Source organism: Rhipicephalus sanguineus, chromosome 7, assembly GCF_013339695.2.
Source record: "Rhipicephalus sanguineus isolate Rsan-2018 chromosome 7, BIME_Rsan_1.4, whole genome shotgun sequence".
Classification (NCBI taxonomy): Eukaryota; Metazoa; Arthropoda; class Arachnida; order Ixodida; family Ixodidae; genus Rhipicephalus; species Rhipicephalus sanguineus.
Genome location: NC_051182.1, coordinates 103,345,389 through 103,360,803, shown reverse-complemented (window position 1 = coordinate 103,360,803; position 15,415 = coordinate 103,345,389).

Below are 15,415 nucleotides of genomic sequence, written 5' to 3'. Positions count from 1 at the left end.
ACCAGCTACACGTCAGTAAGGCATCATGTGCACTTTGTTGACGCGACGACTGATGACGATGAATAATTATGGCTCAGCCCTTTGTATGGGTTGGAATCTTTAAACGGCCCACCAGTTATGTAATTTGCATTGGGTGACGCCCGGTCACTATTTTCCCTCTCCCCGTATGCTGTATAACATATAACGTTGACGTGAGAGAGACGGGGGGGGGGGGCGAAGAACTTTACTGAGACCCCGAGGAAATGGATCATGCGCTTATGGGCTTCCTTTGCAACCAATACAAGTGCACTTGCGAGGAACCCCACTACGCTATAAATCAGTGTAATTTTACTGAGACCCCGAGGAAGTGGATCATGCCTTATGAGCTTCCTTGCAACCATACAAGTGCGCTTGTGGGAACCCACTACGCTATAATTCATTGTAATTTTTGAGAGTAGCAGCAGGCACTGTGCCATTTTCGTCATTCTATGGAGAGCGTTGGTACCTGCTATACGCATGTAAGGCATTATGCGCACTTTGTTGATGCTGTGCCTGATGACGATGAAGAATTATGGCAGTCCTTTGTAATGGGCTGTAAGCATTCACAACCTACTCGTTGCGCAATTCGCATTGTGTGACGCCTGGTTACAGAATTCGCGTTGTGCGACGCTTGGTGCTTATTTTACTCTTCTACCACGCTATTGCATATGCTAATGTGGCTCCTTTCCGACATGAAGCCTGTAGAGGACCTTTTTGCAAAGCAGTTTCAAGCACCGGCATGGCTCAGAGGTTGAATACTGGGCTCCCACGCAGAGGGCGCAGGTTCGAACCTCGTTCCATCCTGGAGTTTTTTTCTTATTTCGTTTTTTTTCTTATTTCGAGCGATACTGGTTTACGGACACCGCGCGGGCGCGGCGGCGGACAACTACGGCGCCAAAAACGGCCGTGAAATGATCTCATAACAGCTTTCGCTGTAAAAATTCCAGGATGAACGAGGTTCGAACCTGGGCCCTCTGCGTGGGAGCCCAGTATTCAACCTCTGAGCCATGCCGGTGCTTGAAACTGCTTTGCAAAAAGGTGCTATACAGCCTTCAGGTCGGGAAGGAACCACATTAGCATATGCAATATGGCGTGGTAGAAGAGTAAAATAGCACCACGCATCGCACAACACGATTTCTGTACCAGGCGTCAAACAATGCGAATTGCGCAACGAGTAGGTTGTTGAATGCTTCTAACCATACAAAGAGCTCTGCATAATTCTTCATCGTCATCAGGCACAGCGTCAAACAACGTGCGCATAATGCCTTACATGCGTTTAGCAGGTACCACGGCTCTCTGTAGAATGACGAAAAATGACACAGTGCCTGGTGCCCTACTTCTAAAAAATTACAATGATTTATAGCGTAGTGGGTTCATTGCAAGTGCACTTGTTGGTTGCCAAGGAAGCCCATAAGCGCATGATCCATTTCCTCGGGGTCTCGGTAAAATTGCAATGATTATAGCGTAGTGGGTTCTTCGCAAGTGCACTTGTATGGTTGCCAAGGAAGCCCATAAGCGCATGATCCATTCCTCGGGGTCTCAGTAAAGTTCTCCCCCCCCCTCCGTCTCTGCCCACGTCAACGTATGTTATACAGCATGACGGGCGAGGGAAATAGCGACCGGGCGTCACCGAATGCAATTACTAAACGGTGGGCCGTTTAAACCTTCCAACCCAACACAGGCTGAGCCATAGTCTTCATCGTCGTCAGTCGTCGCGTCAAAAAAGGGCACATAATGCCTTACAGACCTGTAGCTGGTGCCTCGCTTCTCCGCCGGATGACGAATAATGGCTTAGTAGGTGCTTCCAATCTTCACAAATTGTGATTTATGGCGTAGTGGGTACCGTTCCAGTGTACTTGTATTGTAGCCCCAGAGAGCTTATACGGGCACTAGAAACGCGCTCTTCCAGCTTTCGCTGTGACTGTGCTGCGGTATCAGCGCACCTGGCGTTTTTTTAAAGTGTAAGAGCTTGTTATACGGGCTTACATAATCTAAGTATAGCAAATTTTAAAACGTAACTTGTTTTACCAGTTATCAGTTGCAGCCTACTGAAATTCAAATCCTGCTACTATTCAGAGTTGCTTCCACTTCACTTTGAACCAAAAAGGCTTGACATTCGCACGTCTTGTTCCAATTACAAAATATTGTGTAGGTTGGTTCGGTCATGAGAAATGTGCTCATTTCTTTCCTTTATAATACGTGATATTGCTAAGAGGTTTATTGCCAAAGTATATGGCAAGAACAAGCAGCGGTCAGCAGCGTTCGGCCAAGCGCAGCAACCACGACCTCACGCCGATGGTGATGCCGCTGAGGCGCAGAGCAATGCCGCTGAGGCCACTCTTCTTCTTTACAGATATATACTATTAGATTCGAAATTACTCGCTTCGAACCTATAATTTACTACTCGCAAATCCCTAGTTATGTGCACTCTAGCCACCTCGAGTACGGTGTGTATATCGGTAAAACAGATTCATCACGTCTTACCACGATTAACAGGTGGCTGGCTTTTCCTTGCAGCCCTGCATCTGGTGCATGCAATGAATGATCCCACAGGTCCTTCGTGCGTTTCATCCAGTTGTCGCTCCACCAAAGATGACGTCCACGGTTTGACCGTCCCTCAGCCGACACTTTCTTCTGCCTGCTGGTGCCCACTGCGTTCTCGTGATGGACCTTTCCTCGGCGACCTGCAGTCAATTGCGTATGTACATCTACATTGAGTAACAAGAATAGATATGTAAGCGAAGAAAACCAAGCACAGACTCGCAACTCGTTTATTGGTAAAAAGTACACGCACATACACACAGACATACCCAGGCTAACTCAAGAACGCATGTGCAAGATATTACGAAAATTCACAAGCAGTACGACTAAAAAAGTGCATAGAAAAATAACATCTGCAACATGTAGCGGAAAGTACAAACCGATTACGTAGCACTCAAAAAGAATTCTTTGTGAGTACTCACTTGAGCAGTTATCTGCACATTTCTACATGCAAAAGGCTTCGGTCATTTCTGTTGTCGGTTTATTTCTGAGAAACCGGTGTTTGTCAAAGAGCACACCCCAACAAACTGAGTCGAGTCAGCGCTTGTCTTCCCGTAAGTGTGTCCGCTGAGAAACATTCCATAATGCATTCCTACCAACTCTCCGTTTTCTATGCTTTTACTTTTACAAGAATAGTGCTCAAGTATTCAAATGAACAATTTAGGGCTAGGCAACGCACAAGCTTTTGCTTCCAGTTGTCACTTTGTTCCATACTGGTCTGGTTTCGATGTCAGCGCTTGCATCAGTCAGCACCTGTAGTGGCCATATCGGTAGCGACAGAATGCGGTTATCTGGAGCAGTTACACATACCAGTAATTATACTAGATGTGTCATTTCAATCCAGAAGCACTGTGTACAGATCTATCAATATGAAGGTGGCTCACTTTTTCTTCTAGCTTGCCAACCTTCGCACCTGGCACACGCAAGGGACAATCCTGCCGGTCCTTGTACGTCATCCACTCCTTTCTTCAGAGATGACGACCCCACTAGACCGTCCCTAAGCAGACGGTGTTTCTTCTCCCTGCTATCACCCACCACGCTCTACTGGTGCACCTTTGCTGCATGATCTGCACTAACTCGCGTAAGTATATCTACATTGACTAACAAGGTTAAAGTGCTCACGGAATCAAGAGCAACAATCCAGGGCTAAGCAATGCAGAAACTTGCGTTTTCAGTCTTCAGTTCGTGCCATGTCGGCGTCATTTCGACGCGAGCACTTGCGTCAGTCAACACTGCCTTTATCAGCCGTAGTGACAGGACATGGTTATCTCGAGCAGTTGTGTTGTTTCCGTTAAATTGAGGAAAAAGCTCAGCAAAGCTCTAGATAACAAGACATTAAATTGTCATAAGTTAAGTGCAGCACATGAAAACATAATACATGTGACCCTGCTCTGTTTTTAACCAAGCGAAGGAGGAATTTCGAGCCAAGATGAAGTTGGCAAAACACTACCACTATATAGTGAGATTGCCTCAGCCTCTTCGCAAAAGTGTTGGCGAGCTGTAGTGCAGCTTATGACACCTCTTTCATTAATAATGTATCCAATAGTAATGCTTCAATTGCATCTGCCTTTAATTTTCAGGCTGTTATCTACTCAAGATAACTGCAAACTTCCTCCCTTGCAAAGTGCCATAGCATCTATAATTGATCTCGCTGTCACATGGTGTTCTAAACTTGGTGTTAAAACTAGATACCTGTGTATATCGGCAAACTAGTGTATATCTCTAAAACAGGTGCATCGTGTCTCACAATAATTGACAACTGGTTCTCTTTCCTTCTAGCTTGCCAACCTCTGCGTCTGGTGCATGCAAAGGGCGATCTTGCCGGTCCTTTGCGTACGTCCTCTAGCCTTTGCTTCATCAACTTCCGCAGTCGAACATCCTTCAGACGAGCGTTTGATCTGATTGCAAGTCTGCAGTGAATCGGGTAAGTGTATTCTTTTTCTGGTGGCGTTTTAATGGGCTATGTGTTTGCATATCTCTAAGCGCTGGCGAGCCTTCATGTAATAAAATATTCTGCAGCATTGGGGACAATCATCTCTTTGAAGCCTGTCTTACCATATCGTGTTAAAGGAGAGTAGTGGGAATTTGTAATGTGCGCGACCGCAGACGCCTGGAGGGAATTGTGGTATGGGTGGGTTGGTCCAGTTTCATGGTGTGATAGCAGCGTGGGTAATGGGTTTCGAAAGCATGGGCGTGTCAGCAGAAAGATGTCCATGTGTTAGTATGCCTGTACCGGCTGTCCCGGGTATCTACATAGTTTGTTCGTAAAGTAATGCGAGCGAGTCTGGTAAAAAGAGCTTGTTTACCAGAACGGTACTTATTCAAACTATTCGAAATCGTCTCCTTGGGCACGGATAAACTGCTGCCAATAAGATTCCCACGCTGCAAAGGCTCCCTCAAAGTCCGGTGCCGCGACTTATCCCAGACCGACAGCCCGTTAAAATGGTGGAACATCGTCCGAACTGGCTTCTCGGGCTTTCCTGAACTTTGGCAACAGGAAGAAGCCTGTACGGATCGCATCACGGCTGATGCAGCCCTGACATGTGCCAGGATGTCTGATGTGAGCCAGGCAGATCCTTAAATGCCTCTTAACAGACCCAGTCTCATTACCTTACCAACAAACCCTTTTTATTCCTGCACTTCCTCGCGCTGCTTTTGCTACCACCAACTACACTGCAGTGTACAAGAATCAATTCATGTAGAAATAAGATGCTTTCGACCTGTAGATCCATTTCTACGACTGCATGTGCTCGCCACTATTGTACTTAGTGTTTCATGGGTAGAAGGTAATGGAACTTCTAATACGAAATGCCTTTAACTGACAATTTAACCAGTTGACTATCGTCGAGATTGAGCAGACGGGTGCACCTGGACACATATGCTTATGGGACACGGACTCCACTGTGGAACTGCATCTCTGTTGTTAACGAATCCTGTAGGTTGCGAAAGCTTCAAAGGCTGAAACTAGTTTACTGTTCCTAGGCTAAGCAGGCATTTGGCTTTGTCATAAGTAGTGTCCCCCGTAAACTCGTCTTATGTGTACCTTACCAAATGAATGGACACACAATTAAACCAGGGAAAACATACGGGATATTACTTGTTCTGAAATGTAGTGCAATATAAATTGAAAGGAATTAAAGTGGACGAAAAAGCAGCCATTACGTCGGTGGGATCTGACCCCACAACCTTCAGAGTGCACGTCCAATGCTCTACAAATTGAACTTTGATGATAGTGTCCCCGTCCTCTTTGTTCGGCATCTCTGTACATATAATCCCTAGAAGTGTTCGCCAGCGCCTTTTAGGTAAAATGGGGAGTGAAACTTTTTTTCTCCAGAGGCTGTCACGTGGCACGTGACCTTTGCACGAGACGGCTGATGGCCAATAAACCCTCTCAGCGTGAGTTTTTGGGCGAGTTGGCTATTCAAGAAAATTTCAAAAGCGCGGAAAAACACGAACGGAGGAAACGGGAGCTGACAGATAAGAGCTGACCTCCAACTGATTTTTAATTTGGAAAAGACTCGTATGTAGTGAAATTGCGCTGCGCAGAAGAGTATGTGCCAAGCACCGCGCAAGAAATACGTCGGCCGAACTTCAAGATGCCTCAACGTACGCTTGCGTGAACACCGCTGGGGTGTGCAGAGCTGCAACTCCGGACGTTTGAACGCGCATTGCAGGGGGTGTGGCTGTCTGCCTGTTCACAATCAAACAGAAGTGATCCTCAAAAGTAAAAATGTGCTTACTAGAGAAATTGTATGGGCGGCGCACATTGCTCGTTTGGGGGAAGCACGCATCAGCATGCCTTCCATTGATTTGCACAAAAAATCAATAGCTTATCTTTTATATGCCCAATGCACTCGGAAGATAGTGTTTCAAATTTTTTAAATTTCACAACCTGTTATCGTTTACGCGCGGTGCTTGGCACAAGTTCTTTTGCGCAGCGCAATTTTTCACTACGTATATGCGTCTTCTCCGAATTAAAAATCAGTTGGAGGTGTGCGCTTGTCCATGTCAGCTCCCTTTTCGTCACCGTTAAAAATTTTTACACCGTTAAAATTTTGACAATAAACCCTCGTAGGGTAATTAAACGCAGTTTTTTCCTAGAGGCTCATTTCTTTGTTACACACAACGAAATAAACCCAACAGACAATCAGCCCAGGGAATACATAGGGGATATTGTTGTCTTTACTGTAGCGTAGCAATTATGTTAATTGAAACGAATTAAAGCGGACGCAAAAACTCCCTTTCCCTCCGTGGGATTCGAACCCACAACTTCCGTATATCCCGTCGGATGCTATACCAATTGTAGAAAAAGAGAATCCCGTTCTTTCGTAGCAGTAATTAGGTATTGTCTCAAATATTGTCCCCCGTGAACTTGCGTTGCTGTGCGTACCTTGCGTATCTACAGCACATCTAAACATGAAATCTTGCTCTCTTTACAGCTTTTCGACCTTCGATCTCATCCGGTCGGTGCTATGTCCAAACCCGCATTGCCTTCCGCGTCCGGCCTGTGCCCCTTGGGTGGCCAAGGCAATCCTCCAGATACCCCTGTCCTGCGGCCATGGCGTACCTTCGTCCACAACGACTCACCTTCCGGTTCCTGCTTCTTCCTTGCCTTCTGGGGAATGCATCGTGCAGGAATGCTCATCGCTGTGGCCCGCCCTTCCGTCTTCACTCCGTGTGAGGACTCTCTTCGGCGTTGCTGCTCCTCGTCACTCCGCTGTGACAATTAGCGGATGACGAGTGGGCGACGGACTGCATCTCCCTTCGCCCCCGCGAGACATGCCAGCGACCTCTGGAATCACCCTGGGCTACCAGCTACCCGTGAGAAGCTGTGCAACACCTTCACGTCGATGATCTAAAACCTACTATCGTACAGAGCTGTTCGAAGGATACTCGCAAGGCTTAACAGAATCTATAGCACCTCAGAATGGTGCGCTGTTCAGCGGACATACAGTGAATCTAGTGTTTTTATCGACTATTTTAAATATATTGGGCCTATGTCGTTGATTAAATTACGCAAGTGTAACGTTTGGTGCAACGTTTTACCATGTTCGCCTTTCACCACCATATAACGACTGCAGTGCGATTGATCGACCAATCTGCACGTTTTTTTTAGCCATGAGAGGCATCCATTCACATTATGCAATGTAGTGGCATATTGATGCTCTTTTGCATTAAGCTGCAGGGAAAGCAGGGCAACTTGGTACAGATTCATCTACCAGTCTGTGCGGCAGGGAGGCTCCCTTCTGTGTGTGCATGTGTGTGCACGCGTTTGTTGCGTATCTCGGGAGACGCTCTTTCGTTTCGCCCATTCACAACTCATCTCGGTGGCTCCTTCGGTTCGGTCTTAAGGTTATCGCGCGCACGAACTCGGCATGTTCTCGCTTGTCCAATTAAGCGGTTCAGCTGAAGCGTCTCCAATGTTTACGCGGGAGTGATCAAGTCGCATTCTTTCAAATCTGTTCGCTTCGGGCGTCCCAGTCGGAGGGCGTCCGTAGTATTAGTATATCCTCCATCGCTAACAGTTGAACAGCCCGATCTCCCTGTTCATGGTCCCAGACTTTATTTGTGAGTGTCCAATACGGTCTTCGGTCCGTCTCGGCTGGTTCGTGCTTTCCAACTTGGCATCAGCTTTGCACGATTTGGTCTTGCTCGCCCTGTCGGTGAACATGCAAGAGCATCAATATGCCGAAAAGCGCACAATGTGACTGGAGGGGTATGCGGGGGCGGGCCATAATCATGGCAAACAAAACTGTCCGTTGGGAACCTGTTTCGACATGTATGACGCGTAATGCTTACCTTTTCATTTAGTCTGTTACTGTTGTGTTCTTCCATATGCTTTTGTAGGAAACATATACAGGGTACAGGGGACAATGAGCACCGTGTGGCAGCAATACTGTGTACTGTACTTTTTGAGTCAAAATTGTTTCTCGGTAAAGTTCTATAATGATGATAAATTGTTAATCAGGGAATCGTACGCACGTGCTGTTTAGCGCATTTTGAAGGTTTTGAAGTTTTTTTTACCAGACTGGTTTCCTCTAAGTTGTGTGTGTGCACCATGTGTTTATGCAATAAAGATGAATGCAGTGAATACATTTTCTTAAATCACTTTAGTCGGATACAACTTTACACCGGAGAGGCACCGCCCAGATAACAGAAGCACGGCAGCTGGTCGCCTCAGTGACAAAATAGTCTGCACTCGGCAATGTTCTCCAGAGGCGGGGGTCACCGTCCGTCTGGCTCTTGACGTCAGCCTAGAGTGCGTGCTCATTGATGCAGGCTTGTGTGCACAAGCATTTGAGCAGGAAGTGTTGCGGACTTCTAAAGTCCTATCAGTCAGTCTAGTAAGGTGCAAAGTTTCATTTCAAGCCTTTATTAGTGCGACATCATTCAATGAAAAATGCTTAGAAGTATTGAGGCTTATGTTAAATTGCTTGTTATTTGCTGATCTGCATATCTGCTGCTGCACAGTGTTCCTTTCTAGTATTGTTTCAGATTGACCAAGTACATCTAGGCCTCTCTACCATTGTATTTTTTTCCTTCCTTTGGCTAAGACATTGTTGCTACATGGCTTGTCCGATTGCGAGTATGTATCGGTATGCCATTCTAATCCACAGTACTACCACTTGTCGTCTTCGCCCAGTAAAGTGTGAATTCCTATGTTGATACCATATTTGTTCCCTGACTATACGTGCAAGTTTGCAAACTGTGTTCTTTGTCAAATGACTTGTTCTGTTGTGTTCGTTTGCATTCTTTGTTGTTCCAAACATAAATTTTGCGATTGCTGCACTTTGTTCAAATAAAACGTACGTTGTGTGTAATGTAATTTCTTATTGAGCGCTCGCTGGTGCTCGCCTAGCTGAGCGCTTCACTGCATAATCGGGCTTGCCGTGCCAGTCAAGGTGGTGAAAGTATGGAAAGTGTGGTAAGCACGGTAAGTGATACGTTAGTGGTGTAGACAGTAGCTGAGAAGCAGTTGAGCTGCTGGAAGAAATATTTCGTATGCTAAAATGTCTCAGAATCGCTCAGACATTGTCAAACTTCACTGAGATGCTTTACAAAGGTAAGTTTGCCCTTCCATAGTTACTGGCAGTTACCAATCAGGGCCACCGCCAGCGGAGGGGCAGCTGACCCCCTAGCAATACTGCCTGCTCCATTTTGCCCCCTCCCGCTGAGCTAACATGTTCAAAACACAGCGCATAAGTTCCCAGCCTAATTGCCTCCCTGAATGAACTCTTAGTGGATGTCCCCCGATAAAATTCCTCCCGCCGCCCCAGTTACCAATTAACCGTAATTCTTTCATATAAACGAAAACAATTTTTTAAATAACGCTGAAATATCACATTTCCCTGATTTTTGAAAATTTTGGAAGCATTTCTTGGAGACACCCGGTATATATACCGGGTATTTACTCGAATCTAGGCCGGCCCTGATTCTAAGCCAACCCCCGATATTCGCAAGGCCAGAAAAAAAACCTAATCATTGCACTGGAATCTAAGCCTACCTCCCCCCCCCCCCCCCAGTTTCACACATCGTTTTTTTCACAAAAAGAAAAACATCGGCTTAGATTCGAATAAATACGGTATACCTGGAAATATGTCCAAAATTCTCAAAAAACGGCGAAATGCGATATTTGTTCGATGCCTTCACAATTAGTTTTCTGTAGCCGCAGGCATCTCAAGTTGCTTGAATACATCGTTTGCGACAGTAATTAAAGTTAAATGAACTTTTTTAATTACAGGAGTTAGGCGGTTGTCAAATATAATTGAAGTCCTTCGTGCGAAGAAGCCATTGCAGCTTTGGGATTTCGAAAAAGTGGACTCTAGTAATAATTGCGAAGTATTGAAATTTAACGAGGGTGTAGGAAGGAGAAGTGACACATCGGCTCGGAGGCGCAGCGGTGCAGCCGCGTCGAAAAGTTGTTCATGTTCGCCTTCCACTCACCAGATGGTGCTCGGCGCATGGGGGCCGGTAGAACGTGTGTAAAAACGTCTTGGCGCCACTTCGTTCTGTCCGCGACGCCACGTTTCATGTCGAAACGCTTTTAATCGTGCTTTGTGAAACCATTCGTATTCCGCTACACTTTTCTTTCAGCCTGTGAACTTATGTAAGGTGCGTGGGCCCAGGGAGCGGTGCGCAAGAAGTGTTTCACTCCACATTGCACGGCAGAGTACAAGTCGTGTGCTGAGAAACTGGTTGCTTTCCGCGCCGAAAGAAGAGCACCTTCGTGTATGGATGAATGTCATAGCTCGCAAAGATCGGATGATGCAGTCTACCGACCACCTCTGCCAAAGGCGCTTCAAGCCACATCTGGGGACAAAAACCAGGGAGGCTCTCTACAGTGGTAATGTCTCGGTTCGCACACCCCGGAAACCAATCCTCTCGAAAGATGCAGTGCCCACTTAATTTCCAGACTGCGCTAGCTATCTGTGAAAAAAAAAAGAAAACGAAAGAGGCTAGCTGAGAAGCACGGCAGCACTGCACTTTTAATCAGCAGCGCAAGAAACGCGTGCGGTGACGCACTTTTTTTGGTTTGGATTGTGCGGATGCGCTTAGTGGTTGGCCACCCCCGTTCGCGTAGCGCCATCTGCAAACGCGAGCGGGAACCCCCCCCAAAAAAATTTCGCCACGCTCGCTCGCCGCGTTCAGTCACCTCTCCTTTCTACACCGTGAACTTAACCAAATTCAGCGGCGGAACCGACGCCGAAACGCGGAAGAGCGCAGATGCCATGTTATTCAGAGGCGGACTCGCAGTTTACCTCGCTGAGACGGCGCAGAAAGTGTTATCCTTTATTATTTTTTTGTATCTCCGGTACAAAGAAATTACATGGCTTAGGTACGCTGTCGTTCTGCAGGTATTGGTGTATAGATTAACGCTTAGGTAAGCATAATGCCTTTGAAAATTCCATATCTTTCGATGTTTGAAGATACGCCGAAACTAGTTAGGGCGTATTTTGCGCATAAAAGGTAAGAATAAACCCTTTGGAAATTCCATATTTTTCGATTTTCGAAGATTCGCCGAAACTAGTTTAGGGCGCATTTTTCCAAGAAGAGGTAAGCCTATAGCCTTTGAAAAAAGGCGTCGGTTTTTCTCAGCTCAATGGTTAAGGCATTTGCCTTCCGAGCGTGAGGGACTAGGTTCAAATCCCATTGCTGCTTTGTAAAATTTTTGACCTTGTTGGTAGGACGCATCCATGTGTTTCACATGCACAAGGGCCAAGGACGCATCAGTGCTGAGCTCACTGGTTAAGGCACTCGCCTTCGGAGCGTGAGGGGCTTGGTTCAAATCCCATTGCTGCCATGAAAATTTTTTTCTTCAGTGTAACGAAAGTATGCGATAATGAGTTCAGTTCTTTTAATCAAGCAGACATCCCACCCTAACCAATTGCGCGGATTTTCTGGTCAATTGTGTATTTCAAACAGAGAAATCCGAGCTCAAGATTCACCTTGTGCGCTGGATCCCCGGCAATAGATGGCCAAAAACAGTAGAAAAAGTTGAGGCCCTTATCACCCACGATAAGGCTCAACTTTTGTCTGACGTCACACCTTGCAGCGGTGGGCTTCTATGCGCTCCTACCGAGTTAAAGTTCCCCTCATACGTCGGCTTCCCCGCAATAGATGGCCAAAACCAGTCGAAAAAGTTGAGGCCCTTATCACCCACGATAAGGCTCAACTTTTGTCTGACGTCACACCTTGCAGCGGTGGGCTTCTATGCGCTCCTACCGAGTTAAAGTACCCCTCGTACGGCGGCTTCCCCGCAATAGATGGCCAAAACCAGTCGAAAAAGTTGAGGCCCTTATCACCCACGATAAGGCTCAACTTTTGTCTGACGTCACACCTTGCAGGGGTGGGCTTCTATGCACTCCTCCCGAGTTAAAGTTCCCCTCATACGTCGGCTTCCCCGCAATAGATGGCCAAAACCAGTCGAGAAAGTTGAGGCCCTTATCACCCACGATAAGGCTCAACTTTTGTCTGACGTCACACCTTGCAGCGGTGGGCTTCTATGCGCTCCTACCGAGTTAAAGTTCCCCTCATACGTCGGCTTCCCCCGCAATAGATGGCCAAAACCAGTCGAGAAAGTTGAGGCCCTTATCACCCACGATAAGGCTCAACTTTTGTCTGACGTCACACCTTGCAGCGGTGGGCTTCTATGCGCTCCTACCGAGTTAAAGTTCCCCTCATACGTCGGCTTCCCCGCAATAGATGGCCAAAAACAGTAGAAAAAGTTGAGGCCCTTATCACCCACGATAAGGCTCAACTTTTGTCTGACGTCACACCTTGCAGCGGTGGGCTTCTATGCGCTCCTACCGAGTTAAAGTACCCCTCGTACGGCGGCTTCTCCCCGCAATAGATGGCCAAAACCAGTCGAAAAAGTTGAGGCCCTTATCACCCACGATAAGGCTCAACTTTTGTCTGACGTCACACCTTGCAGGGGTGGGCTTCTATGCACTCCTCCCGAGTTAAAGTTCCCCTCATACGTCGGCTTCCCCGCAATAGATGGCCAAAACCAGTCGAGAAAGTTGAGGCCCTTATCACCCACGATAAGGCTCAACTTTTGTCTGACGTCACACCTTGCAGCGGTGGGCTTCTATGCGCTCCTACCGAGTTAAAGTTCCCCTCATACGTCGGCTTCCCCGCAATAGATGGCCAAAACCAGTCGAGAAAGTTGAGGCCCTTATCACCCACGATAAGGCTCAACTTTTGTCTGACGTCACACCTTGCAGCGGTGGGCTTCTATGCGCTCCTACCGAGTTAAAGTTCCCCTCATACGTCGGCTTCCCCGCAATAGATGGCCAAAAACAGTAGAAAAAGTTGAGGCCCTTATCACCCACGATAAGGCTCAACTTTTGTCTGACGTCACACCTTGCAACGGTGGGCTTCTATGCGCTCCTACCGAGTTAAAGTTCCCCTCATACGTCGGCTTCCCCGCAATAGATGGCCAAAAACAGTAGAAAAAGTTGAGGCCCTTATCACCCACGATAAGGCTCAACTTTTGTCTGACGTCACACCTTGCAGCGGTGGGCTTCTATGCGCTCCTACCGAGTTAAAGTTCCCCTCATACGTCGGCTTCCCCCGCAATAGATGGCCAAAACCAGTCGAAAAAGTTGAGGCCCTTATCACCCACGATAAGGCTCAACTTTTGTCTGACGTCACACCTTGCAGCGGTGGGCTTCTATGCGCTCCTACCGAGTTAAAGTACCCCTCATACGTCGGCTTCCCCGCAATAGATGGCCAAAACCAGTCGAAAAAGTTGAGGCCCTTATCACCCACGATAAGGCTCAACTTTTGTCTGACGTCACACCTTGCAGCGGTGGGCTTCTATGCACTCCTCCCGAGTTAAAGTTCCCCTCATACGTCGGCTTCCCCGCAATAGATGGCCAAAACCAGTCGAAAAAGTTGAGGCCCTTATCACCCACGATAAGGCTCAACTTTTGTCTGACGTCACACCTTGCAGCGGTGGGCTTCTATGCGCTCCTACCGAGTTAAAGTTCCCCTCATACGGCGGCTTCCCCGCAATAGATGGCCAAAACCAGTCGAAAAAGTTGAGGCCCTTATCACCCACGATAAGGCTCAACTTTTGTCTGACGTCACACCTTGCAGCGGTGGGCTTCTATGCACTCCTCCCGAGTTAAAGTTCCCCTCATACGTCGGCTTCCCCGCAATAGATGGCCAAAACCAGTCGAAAAAGTTGAGGCCCTTATCACCCACGATAAGGCTCAACTTTTGTCTGACGTCCACACCTTGCAGCGGTGGGCTTCTATGCACTCCTCCCGAGTTAAAGTTCCCCTCATACGTCGGCTTCCCCGCAATAGATGGCCAAAACCAGTCGAAAAAGTTGAGGCCCTTATCACCCACGATAAGGCTCAACTTTTGTCTGACGTCACACCTTGCAGCGGTGGGCTTCTATGCGCTCCTACCGAGTTAAAGTTCCCCTCATACGTCGGCTTCCCCGCAATAGATGGCCAAAACCAGTCGAGAAAGTTGAGGCCCTTATCACCCACGATAAGGCTCAACTTTTGTCTGACGTCACACCTTGCAGCGGTGGGCTTCTATGCGCTCCTACCGAGTTAAAGTTCCCCTCATACGGCGGCTTCCCCGCAATAGATGGCCAAAACCAGTCGAAAAAGTTGAGGCCCTTATCACCCACGATAAGGCTCAACTTTGTCTGACGTCACACCTTGCAGCGGTGGGCTTCTATGCACTCCTCCCGAGTTAAAGTTCCCCTCATACGTCGGCTTCCCCGCAATAGATGGCCAAAACCAGTCGAAAAAGTTGAGGCCCTTATCACCCACGATAAGGCTCAACTTTTGTCTGACGTCACACGTTGCAGCGGTGGGCTTCTATGCGCTCCTACCGAGTTAAAGTTCCCCTCATACGGCGGCTTCCCCGCAATAGATGGCCAAAACCAGTCGAAAAAGTTGAGGCCCTTATCACCCACGATAAGGCTCAACTTTTGTCTGACGTCACACCTTGCAGCGGTGGGCTTCTATGCACTCCTCCCGAGTTAAAGTTCCCCTCATACGTCGGCTTCCCCGCAATAGATGGCCAAAACCAGTCGAAAAAGTTGAGGCCCTTATCACCCACGATAAGGCTCAACTTTGTCTGACGTCACACCTTGCAGCGGTGGGCTTCTATGCACTCCTCCCGAGTTAAAGTTCCCCTCATACGTCGGCTTCCCCGCAATAGATGGCCAAAACCAGTCGAAAAAGTTGAGGCCCTTATCACCCACGATAAGGCTCAACTTTGTCTGACGTCACACCTTGCAGCGGTGGGCTTCTATGCGCTCCTACCGAGTTAAAGTTCCCCTCATACGTCGGCTTCCCCGCAATAGATGGCCAAAAACAGTAGAAAAAGT